We start from the raw sequence: 12892 nt of genomic DNA on the forward strand, positions 1-12892 counted from the left end.
AGGCCAGGAAGGGAGTAACGTCTAAACATTACCACCGTATTTGGAGAAAATATGTGTCTTGGTGTGAATCCAAGAAGACTCCTACGGAAGAGTTTGAGTTGGGACATTTTCTCCTTTTTCTGCAGGCTGGTGTGGATGCGGGCCTTAGATTGGGGTCAATCAAGGTCCAGATTTCGGCCTTATCAGTTTTCTTTCAAAAACAATTGGCCTCCTTTCCAGAAGTTCAGACTTTCGTGAAAGGGGTTCTGCACATCCAGCCTCCATTTGTGCCTCCAATGACACCATGGGACCTTAATGTGGTGTTGCAGTTCCTTCAATCAGATTGGTTTGAAGACCTCTGCAGGAGATAGAATTGAAGTTTCTCACTTGGAAAGTGGTGATGCTTTTGGCCTTGGCATCCGCAAGGCGGGTGTCTGAGTTGGGGGCCTTGTCTCACAAGAGCCCTTTCCTGATCTTCCATGAAGATAGGGCAGAGTTAAGAACTCGTCAACAATTTCTTCCAAAGGTGGTTTCGTCCTTCCACATAAACCAACCTATTGTGGTGCCAGTGGCTACTGACACTTTCACTGAGTCAAAGTCTCTAGATGTGGTTAGAGCTTTGAAGATTTATGTCGCAAGAACAGCTAGGATACGGAAAACAGAGGCTCTGTTTGTCCTGTATGCTCCCAACAAGATTGGGTGTCCTGCTTCTAAGCAGACTATTGCGCGCTGGATCAGAGGGACGATTCAGCACGCTCATTCTACGGCAGGCTTGCCGGTACCGAAGTCGGTGAAGGCCCATTCTACTAGGAAAGTGGGCTCATCCTGGGCGGCTGCCCGGGGTGTCTCGACTTTACAACTTTGCTGAGCAGCTACTTGGTCGGGGTCAAACACATTTGCAAAATTTTATAAGTTTGACACTTTGGCCAATGAGGACCTCAAGTTTGGTCAATCGGTGCTGCAGGGTCATCCGCACTCTCCTGCCCGTACTGGAGCTTTGGTATAACCCCATGGTACTGAAGTGGACCCAAGCATTCTCTAGGATGTATGAGAAAACAGGATTTTAATACCTACCGGTAAATCCTTTTCTCCTAGTCCGTAGAGGATGCTGGGCACCCGACCCAGTGCGTACTTTACCTGCAGTTTGTTCATTATAGTTTCACAAGTTGTGTTACATTTGTTTTCAGGGGTTCACTATGGTATGCCGGCGGTCGGGCTCCCGGCGACCAGCATACCGGCGCTGGGAGCCCGACCGCCGGCTTACCGACAGTGTGGCAAGCGCAAATGAGCCCCTTGCGGGCTCGCTGTGCTCGCCACGCTATTTTATTCTCCCTCCAGGGGGGTCATGGACCCCCACGAGGGAGAATAAGTGTCAGTATGCCGGCTGTCGGGATCCCGGCGCCGGTATACTGTGCGCCGGGATCCCGTCAGTCGGCATACTGAAGACCACCCGTTTTCAGCATGTTGCTGCAAATGGTTCATGCCTGTTGGCATGTGTTATGTTTAAATGCCATGTTGTGCGGCATGGTTGAGGTGTGAGCTGGTATGAATCTCACCATTAGTATAAAAGTAACTCCTTTCCTCGAAATGTCCGTCTCCCTGGGCACAGTTCCTATAACTGAGGTCTGGAGGAGGGGCATAGAGGGAGGAGCCAGTTCACACCCTTTGAAAAGTCTTAGAGTGCCCATGGCTCCTGCGGAACCATCTATACCCCATGGTACTGAAGTGGACCCCAGCATCCTCTACAGACTAGGAGAAAAGGATTTACCGGTAGGTATTAAAATCCTGTTTTATATATATATATATATATATATATATATAGACACACACACACACACACACACACACACACACACACACACACACACACACACACACACACACACACACAATCCCAAAGCCAGGCACTCTCCTTTTTGATGCAACAGATTTTATTCAGTCAATACAGAGCTTACAATACCATGTTCAGCGACGTTTCGGTCCCATCCGGACCTTTATGTACACAGCTAATTTATACAATTAGAAACATAATCTCCCAGATGAATCCCACAATCATCTGGGAGATTCTGTTCCTAATTGTATGGTGTTGTATTGAATTAATAAAATCTGTTGCATTAAAAAGAAGACTGCCGGGGCGTGGCCTGGCAGGCAAACTGAAAGGAAGTGTCTGGGGATAGCTCCTGCTTCCAGAGGCATAAACTGCTCCATAAATCCCCATACCAGCTCCTATCCCCACCTGACTTGCCTCTGTGTGGAGCATGGACCTCCCTGTACCCGGTGCGACGATCCCCGGAGCCGGAGGAGGCCTCCTGCCTCCTTGCAGGTTGGGGCCTTCGCGCCGGGCAGAAGCAGGGGGCTCGATTTGGAGCGGGTCCCGACGGCGGAGAGCGGACACTGATCGACGCGGCGGGACGACGCCGGGCCTGTGGGGGGTCGCTTCTCCCCTCCGGAACCTCACCTGCGGCTCCTGTGTGCGCCGGAGGGAGCTCTGTGATCGCCCGGCGGGGCGGGAAAGCTGGTGTGCGCGGCAACCTGTCTCCGTCCGGTGAGGCGGGGACCGAGGTTGCCAAGGCGCCCGCTGCGGAGATGGGAGGGGGGACGGCCGGCTCTGCCGCAGCACAGCCCATTAAACAGCGGATCTCCCCTGCCACCCGGAGACCGCCTATCACCTGCACTACAGTCGAGCTGGGGGTCCCACGAACGGAGGCCTGTGGAGATCCCGGCGGCCATCTTTGACCAGGAGACCTGACGCCCGCCCACTGGAGACAGAGGTAGGGGATCCTGTCCACTGGCTGGACCGTGGCTGGGGGACCTGCTGACCCTACCTACGGCCCTCGCCTTGCTTTATAGGGCTAACGCGGGGAGATAATCTCTAACAGCACATAAGCTGGTACCACAGGCCGCCCTAACACTGTCTGCACCAAACATTCCTATAGCAGTGGGGGACCGGGCTCTTACACAGGCACAGCAACTGAAATCAAGGGAGTCCCTCTTGGGCCCACGCCCTAAAACCTGCAAACACCTCTGCTGCTGTTTTTGTTCTATACCTGCCACTAATATAATACATTAGGCTGGGGCTCCACCTGCTGATGGCTTTCCTGTTCGATCTTAGCTACATGGGGAGCCCTACTTCCTTCACAATGTGATCCATTGGAACCTGCCCTGAGTCATGGGACCGTCTAAACCATAATAAATGCTCGGTCCCGTCCTTGATGCCGGGAACTTGCTAGAACAAAAATGCAGTGATCCTTTTTCATAGCTCTACACGTATTCTTCACCATGACTAGAGGTAACAAAAAGCAACACGGCACGGACATGAGCCGGAGCCTAAAAAAATTTGCTTACTCAGAAGCTAAATCTTCGGAGCAGGAGACCCCCCTGCGTCCCGATATTTCTGACTCAGAGGACTCGGATCAATCTCCTCTGACCCGGAAGGATCTCCATTTATTATTTCGTGAAATCCAGGAGACGAGGAAATCGGTACAAGCGGTACAAGCGGAGGTACATACGGCCATTGCTTCTCTTAAAACTGATATTAACGAACTTGGAGACAGGACAGATCACCTAGAGTCTAAATTAGATGAAGTGGTCGCCTCTCAACAAAGTATGGGTGACGAGATTCAGGGCCTCAAATAGGAAATGCACTTGCTTTCAGAACGCCAAGAGGACCAGGATAATCGTGCACGCCGGAATAATCTCCGCATCCGCGGCATTCCGGAAGACATAGACATGGCGTCCTTGCACGACTACCTCAAAAAGCTGTTTGTGCATCTGTCGCCCTCAACTTCGGCAGACCGGTTCTTGTTGGACAGAGCCCACAGGGCCCTACAACCCCGCTCTCAAGATCAGACTCAACCCAGAGATGTCATTCTGCGATGCCATTATTATTCGGCTAAAGAGGACCTACATAGGGAGGCTAGGAAGCTTCCCAAACTGGACTTCTTGGGTCATTCTCTTCAAATATTCCAGGACATTGCTCCTAGCACCCTGCTTAAAAGAAAGGAATTCCGTCCCATCACCTCAGCTCTACGTGACAATGGCATCCGCTATAGGTGGGGATTCCCCTTCCGCATTCTGGTGTGGCATCATAACCGCCTCTACTCGGCTAGGGATCTAGCCGAAGCCAAGGATCTCCTACGTAACCTAGGTATCCATATACCTCCGAGCCTGACTGAGTCTCCGCAACGGACATATGAGGCCTCCTCTGCTGAGCCGACTGTCACCCCGAGACGCTCCTTGAACCGAGATTGGTCACGAGTGCCTTCGGCACGGAAATCTAGCTCTGCTGGTCCTAATACATGATGCCTTATATGTCTAAACACTATCTCATTTAGATAATATGTTACCTCTTCGTATGCTACTCCAAGATGTTGTAATTTCTTTTTTCCAGTTCCTATCTCACTACTAAACCAACACCCCCTGTACACGGTATATTCAACAGGCCAATTAACCTTTAGCACCATAGCCAAGTGTTCAGGGGGAATCTGGGGCTGAGGCCCCCCCTTATGGGGGATATGTCCCTCTACGCTGGAGCTGTCACTTACTGTTTTATTGTGTATTAAGGGCAATCCTCCGCTCAAGGCAATGTTCGCCTCGGCCTTAGATGGTCACTCTTATTTTACTAGTTATTCTATATGATGACGGAGAATGGGAACTGTAGTCTACTCCTGTATCCCCTTAACACGGGTTCCCAGACTCGGGGCATCTTGGTGAGTACCTACCACCCTAGATGCACCTGGTCAGGCCAGGCCGCGTCCCCATAGATGGGTCTTATACCCTAATCCGGTCGTTGTCACTTAGTGACCCCTTTTGGTTGCCCCTTGACCGGCATGTTAGACCAGATGTAGTTGCTTCTGGTCCCCAACCTCCCCCTCCTCCCTATCTCTCCCGTGCCTTGCTTCCCCTGTTTCTGTGTTCTTTTTTTTTCTTTGTTCAAATTTGTAAAGATATCCGTCGATTGCCATATGCACTTACATTACAATTTCTGTTTTGGTCTCTTATAGAGCTGCGGTGTCCGGAGGGAGTTGATGAAGCGTTCCGAAAAATAGCTGGCCATGGCTCTTAAAGTCTATTCACACAACGTCAAAGGTTTGAACAGCCCAAATAAACGCACCAAGCTATTCCTTTCTCTTAAACGGGCCAAGGGTGACTTGGTTTTCTTACAGGAAACCCACTTTAAGAAATCCCTCCACCCTGATTTAAAGTCCAAAGCTTACCCTATCACATTTCATGCATGTGATGCTACACATAAGAAAAGGGAGGTATCCATTTTGATAGCTGCTCACCTTACGTTTGAATTGTTGGACAGCCATGCGGATAAATCAGGTAGATGGCTTATACTAGTTGGGAAACTAAATGATAGCTTATGTACCCTTGTTAATATCTACGCCCCGAACCAAAACCAAGCTACATTCTTCAGGAGGCTGAGTGCACACTTGACTGGACTCAGTAGAGGAGAGGTCATCATTGCTGGAGATTTCAATGAGGTGCTTGACACCTCGTTGGATAGATCCTCCCCTCCTTTTTCCAGCTCTTCTGGCCACCCCCGCCCAACCCTGGCATCTCTTGCTCTACTAGAACTTCTGAAACTCCACCTGTTATTTGACTCTTGTAGACTAACTGATCCTCAGACCAGAGACTACACTTTCTTTTCCTCTGTACATAAGACCTACTCTAGAATTGACATGATACTACTCAGCCGGAATTTGTCCTCTAAATTGAAATCCACTAGCATACTCCCTATGATTTGGTCCGACCACTGCCCAATCCCCGCTGATCTCCAATCCATCGCCCCACGCCCCCCTCCTGTTTCCTGGCGTCTGAACGATTCTATACTGCATAGCCAGGAAGTCACCAACCAGATAAAAAATTGCCTTGCTAACTACTTTCTTCTTAATGACCTCCCGGAGACTTCTCCGGTTTCCCTATGGGAAGCACACAAAGCTGTGATACGCGGCCATATGATCAGCCAGGCATCTAGACTTAAAAAATCTCTGGAACTTAGCTTCCTTTCCCTCTCTACCAAACTCCAAGCCCTTGAACGCCAACATAAACTCTCTCCTACCCCATCTAACCTAGAACCCCTGCTGGAAGCTAGAAACGCAATCTCTATCAGAACGTATGGCGAAGACTCTTCAGAGGCTTAACCAGACTTTCTATGAGAGAGGTGACAAAGCCGATAGAATCCTGGCTTCCCGCCTCAGAGCACAACGATCACGAAATAATATCCTGGCAGTGCATGCCGAATCTGGTGAGGTTACATATGACCCAGGGGGTATAAACCGGGTGTTCAGAGAATATTATACCAAACTCTATAATTTAAATCCCACTAATCTGGATCCCGGCCCCCCCGACGCTCTGATTTCGGAGTTCTTACGTCGCGCCGATCTCCCTCGACTATCCCACATCGACTCTGCGGAGTTGAATAGAGATGTCACCGAGGAAGAGATAACGGCCGTCTTGAGAAATCTTAAATCCTCTAAAGCCCCGGGCCCCGATGGCTTCTCGGCCTCATACTATAAAAAATTTGCTCCCATGTTGGTCCCCCATCTCAAGGTACTGTTCAACGCTGTACTACATGGCACCCCATTCCCAAGTAATATGTTGGAGGCTAGAGTTATAGTCATCCATAAAGAGGGCAGAGACCCACGAAATTGCGCTAACTATAGACCGATATCCCTATTGAATCTAGATATTAAAATCTATGCAAAGATCTTGGCTAACCGTCTCAATGATGTGCTCCCTGGCCTGATACATTATGACCAGGTGGGCTTCATCCCTGGACGCCAGGCCAGGGACAACACTAGAAGAGCGATCGACATTATTCAACTGTTGAATAGCAGGCAAACCCCATCTATTATCCTTTCTCTCGACGCCGAGAAGGCGTTTGATCGTATCTCTTGGCCATTCTTATTTCAGACTCTACAGGTATTCGGGATATCGGCGGAATTTCTGACTGGGGTCTCCGCCCTCTACGCCTCTCCCATAGCTAGGGTTCTCACTAATGGAATACTATCCCCCTCCTTCCCGCTCTCCAATGGGACCAGACAGGGATGCCCTCTCTCCCCCCTGGTGTTTGCCATGGTCATTGAGCCACTGGCTGCTATGATAAGAAACTCTGGCGATGTTCGGGGAGTGAGGATGGGGTCGCAGGAATCTAAGATTTCACTCTTCGCTGACGATGTACTACTGTCTCTTACTCAGCCGCAGTCTTCCCTCCCCGCCTTATATCGGATTATAGAAGAATATGGTTGCCTATCGGGATATAAAATAAATTTTACTAAATCTGAAGCCATGTTACTGCATGTACCTGGAGACCTCAGGCGCTCCCTGCAGACCTCCTATGACCTTCGGTGGCAGACCAACAAGATTAAGTATCTAGGTGTTTATATTACCTCCCATTATAATGCCCTGTATTCAGCAAACTTCCCGCGGTTACTGACCAAAATCAAATCTGACCTGATAAGATGGAGAACATATATCATATCCTGGCTGGGTAGGATTATAGCCCTTAAAATGACAGTTATGCCACAACTCCTCTACCTCTTCCAGACTCTACCCGTGAGGGTGCCGGAGAGGGTCCTCAGAGATGCCCAGGCCTCATTTGTGAGGTTTGTTTGGAATGACAAGCCCCCACGGATAGCCTTTACTGTGCTCCAGCTTCCCCGATCAGAGGGGGGCCGAGGATTCCCTGATATCAAATTTTATTATCTAGCCAGCCATTTAAGTTAAATAGTGACCTCCTTTGAGCCTCGCGGCTCTGTCGCGTGGGTCGATTTTACCGCGCTTTCTCTGGGAATTCGTTCACTGGCCTTGCTGTGGGGCCTGGGCAAATTGCATTCGCTAGCTCTAAAAAATATCCCTCCCTCACTTAGGTTCCACATATCTATCTGGCATAAATATCTTACGAAATATAACTTGTCCTCCTTACACTCCCCTCTTACACCCCTCTGGGACAACCCTGACTTCCCTGTTGGGATCTCACCCTTTCACTTCACATCCTGGTTTAACGCCCGGATCCTTGTAGTTCATGATGTTTCCCTAAAGGGCCACTGGATGTCAATAGACGATATCAAAACCAAATTTCCCTCACTAACCCCTCCCTTCTTTGACTATTTTCAACTCCGACACTTCCTTCTCTCCCTACCCCAGGTTGATACTCTGCGGGATCTTACTCCCTTTGAGTCTACATGTACTACAAAACCCATAAGCAGAGGACTAATCTCGACGATATATTCTATATTAGTTGGGTCCTCCTCTGGGCCGCAGACCCGCCATGAGCGGGAGTGGGAGAGGGACCTGGGTCCTCCGCCAGACGAAGCCTGCTGGGAAGAAGTACGGGAAGGTATAGCTAAAAGTTCTATCTCTACCCGACTCAAGGAAACATCCTATAAACTATATTATCGGTGGTATTATACCCCAGACAAACTATCTCGGATGTTTCCCTCTGCCACCCCGGTCTGCTGGCAGGGATGCGGTCAACGTGGTACTCTCCTCCATATTTGGTGGACCTGTCCACGCATTGTTCCCTACTGGAATAGGGTTCTGGCTATACTGAACTCTTTATCTGGACTCACACTTAAACTTGATCCATGGATGTTTTTATTGGCCCGTCCACACCCAGACCTTGACCCTTTAATAAATAAACTGTTCTCACATATCTTAGTAGCGGCTAAATCTTTAATAGCTAAAAACTGGAAGACCTCCGCTCCCCCCACCATACTAGCTTTGAATAACTATATCTGGTTCGTAGCTAAAATGGAAAAAATCACCTATTACCTGCATGACTGTCCCCACAAATTTGAACTCGTTTGGGGTCCCTGGCTGTCTGCGATGTCTCCTCCACTATGAGCTCCAATCCACCCCTTTGTCCCCGAGCCTCGGATCCCTGGCCATGCTGCGCCTGGGCTCTCCCTCCGGCACCGTCTCGCCCGCCCAGGTTTTTACTGGACATGTAACGGTACGTAGCCCGAATGTCTATCTATGTATTATATAGTGTACACACTCTCCATAGTTGCATTGGATGTTTATTCTCTCATATGGCATAAAACGGCACTTCTGTTCTTTTTTCTGTTAGGATCTCCTGCTCTGTGCTGCCACGTCGCCATGGCAACCGGGAGGCAAGTGTTAGCGAAGTAACCTGAGCGCAGCTGATACTCCGGTCAGGGTTTTTACTGTGTAGTGGTTACAGGCTCTGTGCACGGCAGGGAATCCGGCGCTGGTTTTGTGCTCACAGTCTGTGAGGTCTGAGTGGGGCGTGGACAGCACCTGCTATATAAACCATCCTCTAAGGCTAGGCAAATGCTGCTGAATCTTTGTTTGTTAGTCAGTTCCAGAGAGTTAGCTAGTACTGTGTGACTTTGTATTTACTTGTTGCTTACTGCGAATAGGCCTTGGGATTCGGTACTTCATTCTGCCAATCCGGACCTAGCAGTAAGACTGGAGTCAGTTGTTTGACCTGCTGGGGTTCTTTTGCTATTATGTGAACCCAGCAGGTTTGCGGCTGTACTCTCAGACCTGCTTGCTTAATCCTCCCTCACTGTGCAGGGCGTCCAGGTGTCAGTTTAGTGGCAGTAAGATGAACCTGTGCCCTGCAAGTGGGGGTTAGGATTGTGGATACTCTCCTTGTGTCTATATTTCTATCTCTGACCAAGGAGTTTATTCCCACACCCGTTGGTAACCCTTTGGGGTTTTTTCTGTTGCTCTTAGCAACATCATTTCAGGTGCTCCACATGTTAAATCACTACACCTCGCTTCATTGTCCGCTCTATTCCATCTGAGCATTCCTGTCACTAGGGAGACACCCAATTCCTGAGCCTTTGGGCTTCTCCGTTCACTTTGTGTTTATTAGTTATTCCATCACCTCCTGTGTATGTTATGTTATACTGTCTGTGAGTTTGTTTGCTTCGCTTCCCTCTCTGTTCATACACCGGTATACTCCTGTTAGCACTGGTGTGTGTAACATTTTCCCTTCTCTCTGTCTTCCCCCCCCCCCCTTTTCACTATTTGCTGTTGTTTCTGTTTTCTATATATGTATGCTCCCCGCATAGGGAGAAATTTTTGGTTATCTGTTTAGATTTGCACAAAATTATTTTTAAAAAAAATTACCTCTAAGGGAGACTGATTTTTAAATTTTATGATGCAATTGAATCTGTATTGTATATCTCTCTGTCTCTCCTGGAGTAAATAAAAAAGTAAAAAAAAAAAAAAAAGAAGACTGCCTGGCTTTGGGACTGTGGACATTCGATTTAAGTGGATCGTTACAGAGCACCCCACTGATGTTGCTATTTGGTGTGAGTGTGGAACTTTGGATATATATATATATAGAGAGAGAGAGAGAGAGAGAGAGAGAGAGAGAGTAAGATGAACAGATGCTGCGGCACTCAAGCTCTTGTATAAGATCGATGTATTATTAAAAAATCACACCATATTACATCAACGTTTCGGGGTGTCTAGCCCCTTTGTCAAAGGGGCTAGACACCACGAAACGTTGATGTAATATGGTGTGATTTTTTAATAATACATCGGTCTTATACAAGACCCTGAGTGCCGCAGCATCTGTTCATCTTTCAATAAATCTACTGTGGGCACCGGGGCACAGAACCTGCCAGGGGAGTGCCGGGCTACGTGACCCACTATATATATATACATATATATATATTTAGATTTATTTTGTGTGTGTGTGTGTATGTATATATATATAAAATGATAGTTTCAGCTCGGCACTCCCTTGTCAGAGTATACAGCTTTCCAGGTGCCTTCAACAGTAAATTTCCATTTACTCAAATATGTTCCCATAAGAAGCGCCACTTCACGGTGTAGAAATGACAAACGCAGAGTACAGTGTGTGTAGCAACGTTTCAGTTTATTCAACCGTCGTCAGGCATGTCAAATACAAAAACTTTATTACCTTTTATTACAAACAGTCACCATGTGCTACAAATTAGAGACGCCCTCAGGATCCAATTTCCTGCTGACATTATCATCCCTAGACTAGCATTCCCATCGCCATGGACACCATGAACAATTCATGGTACAAAGAACATCTATAAAACAAGGAATGGAGCAATCATTGTAAAGAGAAGTTCTATTCTAACACATACAGGTGTAGCAATTAAAATGGAAACAATGGCCCTCATTCCGAGTTGTTCGCTCGGTATTTTTCATCGCATCACAATGGAAATCCGCTTAGTACGCATGCGCAATGTTCGCACTGCGACTGCGCCAAGTAACTTTGCTATGTAGAAAGTAATTTTACTCACGGCTTTTTCATCGCTCCGGCGATCGTAATGTGATTGACAGGAAATGGGTGTTACTGGGCGGAAACACGGCGTTTCAGGGGCGTGTGGCTGAAAACGCTACCGTTTCCGGAAAAACCGCAGGAGTGGCCGGAGAAACGGTGGGAGTGCCTGGGCGAACGCTGGGTGTGTTTGTGACGTCAACCAGGAACGACAAGCACTGAACTGATCGCACAGGCAGAGTAAGTCTGAAGCTACTCTGAAACTGCTAAGTAGTTAGTAATCGCAATATTGCGAATACATCGGTCGCAATTTTAAGAAGCTAAGATTCACTCCCAGTAGGCGGCGGCTTAGCGTGTGTAACTCTGCTAAATTCGCCTTGCGACCGATCAACTCGGAATGAGGGCCAATGTTCACATAATATAAATGTAGTTATACAGAAATCAAATTACTGCTACAATATATGCAAAATTCCAAGACAACCTGTCTATAGGCTTAAGAAAAATGTGCTAGAATATAGAACCCCATATCCAATATACAGAGCCAAAAAAGATACTTAAAAATAACAGCAGAGAGACAAGGTTTCATTTAACCCATAAGGGGTTACCATATTGAGACAGTTAATCCAGAAGGCCTCTTTCTGCAGCAATCATTTACTCCTATCACCTCCTCTTTTGTTCTCTGCTATATGATCAATCCTTTTGTATCGCAGACTTGCCAAACTATGATTGTGTAGCTTAAAGTGCTTAGACACAGGTTGATCAATTGATCTGCCTTCTATGGCTTGCTTAATTGCACTTCTGTGCTGAGCCATTCTTTCTCTGAACGAACATGAAGTCTTCCCTACATAATACAGCCCACAAGGGCAGCTTATGTAGTAGACTACAAATCGAGTGGAACAAGTAAGGAAGCACCTAATTTTAAACTTTTTTCCAGACCGTGGGTGCTCTACCGTATCTCCTGTTTCAAAGTACATACACATAGTGCTTCCCAAACACTTGTAATTACCGGGACTTTTAGTAGGGAAATGTTCACTAGAGGTTTTTCTTTTTCAAATAAAATTTTTATTGAAGTTTTAACATGTATAATAGAAAGGGAATTGGGGTACAGAAATAAAAAGGGAGGGGATAGAGGAGGAAGTACGATAATATGGTATAGACATATATCCAAGAGTAGTGGTACAACAACAAACAGGCTCCGGTAATATTACATACATATTACAATAACACTGAAATCACAACGTTGTGGGCAAAAGACAAATAGGCCGATATAGAAATAGGGAAGTGTCAATAAAGAAGATTCAAACAATTGTATGGTAAAGGGACAGGGTGGTGGACTAAAGTTTAGGGTTATATTTAATGCGTATGAGCACCAGAATTCCTCAGAGTTCTGTATTCACTCCATAAGAACCATCTAATAAGTGGACAGGATGATAAAGAGGAGTAAGCCGCCCCTGCAGTTTCAAACTCGAAATGTGATTGAACAGCAGTTTCAATATGGAAAAGGGGGTGTGCTCTCTCTACAATGGCGCTGGTCTCTCTTACGGTCACCTATGTATGTGGATAATATCCAGGTGTGAAAGTGTATGTTGAAACACACTGGTATGGTAAATAAAATGGAATTTAATACAATACTAACATGCAATGTCTAAAAACAAGCAATACATAAAAAACCAC

The sequence above is a fragment of the Pseudophryne corroboree genome, chromosome 7 (genome assembly GCF_028390025.1).
Source record: "Pseudophryne corroboree isolate aPseCor3 chromosome 7, aPseCor3.hap2, whole genome shotgun sequence".
Lineage (NCBI taxonomy): Eukaryota > Metazoa > Chordata > Amphibia > Anura > Myobatrachidae > Pseudophryne > Pseudophryne corroboree.